The following is a 5,636-nucleotide window of genomic DNA, read 5'->3' as shown; positions in this document are numbered from 1 at the left end:
CAATGGGAAATAGCAGCGGGTGGAAAAATTCTCAGGCCGATCTCCACGTATAGGGCGGGTATAGGATGAGGACCAAAACCTTACAGGGGTTATTCAAAGATGTTATAAATGCAGCTTTTAGTTTATATTTAATCTAAGTCCCATCACATAAATTACAGCAGCCTCCTCTTCTTAAATCCTCTGTGCTGCTGAGTGATTTTTATCCTTCCGTTATATAACCTCTCACAAGATCAGTATAGTCATCTCCTATAATACTCTGTGCTGCTGGGAGACCCAATCTCTTTCACTATATAGTTAAGTACACTTTTTCTTAAATACTCTGTGCTGTGCAATATGGTATATGGATACGTATTTTTGTAAAGATGAAGACATTTATGTTATGTTTGTTTCACCTTCAAGAACCTGTAAAACCTGTGCATGCAGAGAACCTGCGCCGCGGTTTGTGCGGAATTTTCAGATGTAAAATCTGTTTCAGTTTCCTCGTTGTAGGTGAGAAATGAATGAAATCTCGGCTACATTCTGAGTAGAAAAATCTGCAGCAAAAATTCACCGGCGGATGTGAAATTTGCAGCGTCTCAGTGTGAGCTTTTATGCTGAATTCACTGCAAAGGTGCAAGATGTCGCATTTCTAGAACAAAACGTGTTGTGTTTTTTACTGCTGGAAAAATCCCTGTAAATTTTCGGTGATGAAAGTTCTGCAGAGGAAATCTCTTGGGTGGATTTAGTCTGCGTGTAAGGATGGGATGGATCTAGCCTGGAAAACAAAGCAACTGTGCACAGATCTGTGCACTGAAGGAATGAGGGAAAGTTCACAAAAAGTAAAATCACGTCAGTAAAATCACAGGAATCTGTTTCAGACAAAGTTAAGACAAAACCTAGAGATTCTGCTGAGGATTTGTAGTTCAAACTGCTACAAGTAGATTAGTCAGGATTCCACTTATTGAAGTGATTGGAGAAACCACAACCACGTGTTTTACAATGGGATACATTTTGTAGATGTTTTTCATGCTTTTTTTTTTTTGCACCAAAATCCATAAGAAAAACTCATTGTGACCTAAAGGATGGTTCACACAGTGAATCTTTCACATGGATTTTTGTGCAAACTATGCTACAAGATACAAATAGAAATCACTTTGAGATGATTTTGGAATAATCTTCCCCAATATTATTCATACAGCTCAGTTGTTGTTGTTTTTTTTTTCAGAAGAGGTTTTAAAAACTGCTGAAAAAAGTGATGAGAATTTTTTATGCAGATTCCTCATGGATTCTGTATCAATCTTTGGGGCATGTTCACACAGAGGTTTTTTTTTGTTGTTGTTTGGATTGTGAAGATGATTCCTCTTAAAAATCCTCATAGAAAATCACTTTTGCTACTAAATAAACATCTTGATTTATTGGGAAAAGGTTGTAGTTTGACAACAGCTGGAGGAGCCCGAGCTGCAGATCTGTGACCGGAGATGAAGGCGGCTCTGCCGGGGGCCAGGTGGTGACATCACAGCAACATTGGTGACATCGCAGTGACATCGGCGCCATCATCCACGTTTGACATCTGTGCTTATTTTTACTGCACTAAATCTGTTCTCACCTCCGAAATCCATAGATTGCGGCTCGTTGTTAATCTCATCACCAACAACAAGCGAGAGGAACATTTATAGAGATTTTACACCTCTCCGCAAACAGCGTATAATTGGCACTAGTGATAAACGTGGTGGGTGGCAGCAGCTGTCTCCCCCGGTGTGATCCTAATAATTATATCAGAATCTGCAATATTATATCGCAGCAACAGAAACACGAGGAAGTCAGAGCCAGAGCCGCCTACAGATAGCCGGAGGGCGCCCCTAGTGGTAAAAGATGGTGAAGAAGCTTCCAGAAGAGCCATAGTGTGCGGCCAGCTCCTTATAGGTGAAGTCATATTGATAAGGGTCTGGCAGGGACAGCCCCCCACAAGGTCAGACCTCAATTCTCAAGGACAGTCCGCTGGACCCCATCTCTGTCACCGTGATGTACCCTCTTCACACTATATATGCTACTAGCTATTGAGCCCATTCTAGGCCCGGGTGTGGTATGTTTGGTACCCCTCATCCTGGTATGCATGGCATCCCATCCCTCATACTGTTATGCATGGTACCCTGCATCCCTATTCTGGTATGTATGGTACCCCTCATTCTTGTATACATGGCACCCATCATCCCAATTCTGGCATGTATGACCTCCTCATCCCTCAATCCTGGTATGCATGGCACTCCATCCCTCATCCTGGTATGCATGGTACCCCTCATCCCTATTCTGGTATGCATGGCACCCCTCATCCCCCAATCCTGGTATGTATGGCCTCCTCATCCCTCAATCCTGATATGCATGGCACCTAACCCCTCATCCTGGTATGCATGGTCCCCTCATCCCCAATCCTGGTATGCATGGCACCCCTCATCCCCAATCCTGGTATGCATGGTACCCCTCATCCCCAATCCTGGTATGAATGGCACCCCTCACCCCCAATCCTGGTGTGCATGGCATCCCTCATCCTCAATCCTGGTATGCATGGCACCTCTCATCCCCAATTCTGGTATGTATGGCACCCCTCACCACCAATCCTGGTATGCATGGCACCTCTCATCCCCAATTCTGGTATGTATGGCACCCCTCATCCCCCAATCCGGGTATGTATGGCCTCCTCATCCCCCAATCTTGATATGCATGGCACCCAACCCCTCATCCTGGTATGCATGGTACTCCTCATCCCTAATGCTGGTATACATGGTCCCCTCACCCCCCCAATCCTGGTATGCATGGCACCCCTCATCCCCAATCCTGGTATGTGTGGCCCCCTCATCCCCCAATCCTGGTATGTATGGCCCCCTCATCCCTTTCACGCTGCACACATACAAAAAAAACACTTATACTCACCTTTCTTCTCTGTGCTCCAGTGCTGCTGTGTCCTGTTCTGCTGGAGGCCGGGGGAGGAGTGCGGCTCCGGAGCACCGCGCTGTCCGGTGCCATTTTACTGAAGACACACTGCAAATGTGTCTTCAGTAAAACGGCGCCGGATAGCACTATGCGCATGCGCCAACTCCTTCACTCCTGCCCCGGTCTCCGGCGAGAAGAGAGAGGCGGCGGCAACGCTCCTCCCGGTCAGGTAAGTATGTAAATATGGCGCCGGAGATCGCGGTATGCGTTCAGTGTCTACACATACCGCGATCTCCGGCGCCATGCACCTCCTCTTACCTGTAACGGCTCCAAGCGTTCTTCTGTCTGGAGCCAGACTGCGCGTCACACATGCGCAGTCTATGAAGGCTTCAGACAGAGGGACGCCTGTACGATTATATTATAGATATATATTCTGCTCAGTACAGCTGCTATGGCATTTTCTCTCCCATTATATCCAATTTCCCCTGCTGGTTCGCTACAATGTATCAGTCTGAAGTCCAGGATGTTTGGCTCAGAAGATTGTACGGATTGGACACAATTGTATCTACCGGTTATCCGGAGGCAGCGCTGGTTCTGCACAGCATTACTACCTCCGATTGTAAATACAAAGGTTCTCATTCACTGACAGCAAACAGTGACCTTGGAAGAGATCAGTCACTTCTCATTGTGTTCTATTATTATGACATCGATACATTTTATCTAAATCTATAACAGCCTTGCTCATGTTCTGTGTAGCTGGAGGACAATAGTCCAGTGCCGATCCCCGGGGACCCAGACCTCCGCTCACAATGGAGACGAGGCCACACGTCCTCTGCCGCTTTCTACAGAGAGAAATGAAAGTTGTGAAACTTTGGAGAACGAGCGCTCGCCAGCCGCCACGCTTCTCAATCGACACCTAATACTTTCAGTGCAGATAATTTGATCCTTACAGGAGAATTTTCTCGTTCTGATACAAGACGATAAAGGTTATTTGCATAACACGTATTTAACGTTTTTCTGGAAATTCAGCGCGTTTCTGACTAATTAGTGGCAGCGGCATTAGCGGGGGGAAATAAATGAGGGGTGTAAAAGAGACGTCCTCGCTCTGATTATTATTCATTACATTTATTTGCAGTAAGTGGCGATCTTTAATTGCGGCACGCAGCGAGAATGGCGGAAATGTCCGTGGTTAAGGAAGCGATCGGCCGCTCATATTGACAGCGGAGAGTAAGTTGTAGATGAATTAGTGTTTATTTGGGTGAAATATATTCTTCACTGAGAAAAGTCCGGAAAACAATTGCAAAAAGTGCAATTCTATCAATAGAGGGAAAGCGGACCCCCGTCCTGGTGCAATCTCTTAGCGCCCATCATTCCCACAGTCTCAATGTCACCTGTCTCTAGAGATTAGCACCATAGCTGAAGTTGAGTAGCGTTATAGAGTCGCCTCAGTCCTGCAAGTAGGGGCACAGAGAAACAAAAACAGGCTGCAATGAGGGTCTAACCCCATAGGAGGCGCTAGCCATTTAGCTACATTTGTCCCATAGCACCACCAGAGCATTCACATGCATCATGGAGAAATATGGCTTGGTGATATTTATTAGGGGTGAGTTGCCCTTTATGGCCACGGTCCCACTATCAGTATTTGGTCAGTATTCGGTCAGTATTTTTTCTCAGGAGTGGGAGACAAAACCAGGAGGGGGTGATAAATGCAGAATTGGTGACTATTAGACCTTTTCTCTGATTGTTCCTCACCTGGTTTTGGCTCCCACTCCTGAGAAAAAATACTGACTGAATACTGATAGTGGGGCCGTGGTCTTATGCTGATTTCATGACAAGGGTCCTTCATCCAGTCTAGAGGACCACAGTCCCGGGAAAGGTTAGGCTCAGAGCCGGGCTTGTCGCACTATCACTTACCGACCAGAATTCAGAATTGAATTGTTTATGACATTTGTAAAGTGACAAAATTGATTATTCCCCCAAATTAAATTTCTTGTAAAGTTTTGGCCAATGTTTTACTGCAAAGCTATTGCATTCTCTGTATGTAATGACACAACTGGGGGGCGCTGTTGTATTGCTTCTTATGGAAGCATCTTCAAACCACCCTATGGTGAAAATTGGTACTGCAAGTCAGAGGAAAAACTAATAATAATAATTTAATAATAATTCTTATTTCTATAGCACCAACATATTCCGCAGAACTTAAACTAAATTGCTGTTACTTTTTATAACCTCGTGAAGAAATGTCACCTTCTGTACTTACAGATTATACGGTATACTGTGCAATAATTATACACAGCACCATACAGTTTTAGTGGCTGTGCCTGGTACTGCAGCTCAATCCTATTTAAAGGGGTTGTCCCGACATTTATGGTGTATTGATAAGAACTACATCTGTTTTGAAAACAGGCACCCGATGCACCCATTAGTGGAGTGGAGAGGTAGCTGCACGTTTGGGGCTCTCTCCATTCATTTCTATGGAAGGGGTGACAATTGCTGAACGTGCACGTGTGATCACCTCTACATTCCAGGAGAACATCTGGCCACCTCCTAATTTCATGTGAGCACACGTCATCAGCGAGCAGCTCTCTGTGATCCTTTCTAGGTGGGACCCCCCATATATCCTTGTGCCATAAATGTGTGATTGAACAACCCCAGGTGAATAGAATTGAGCTGCAGTACCAGGCAGTGCCACTATGAGATGTATGGCGCTGTTCAGTGGCGGTGCCAGG

This window comes from Phyllobates terribilis, unplaced genomic scaffold (assembly GCF_046119375.1).
Source record: "Phyllobates terribilis strain yellow unplaced genomic scaffold, ASM4611937v1 Scaffold_5__5_contigs__length_657084704, whole genome shotgun sequence".
In the NCBI taxonomy this organism is placed as follows: domain Eukaryota; kingdom Metazoa; phylum Chordata; class Amphibia; order Anura; family Dendrobatidae; genus Phyllobates; species Phyllobates terribilis.
This window is presented reverse-complemented; position numbering follows the sequence as displayed.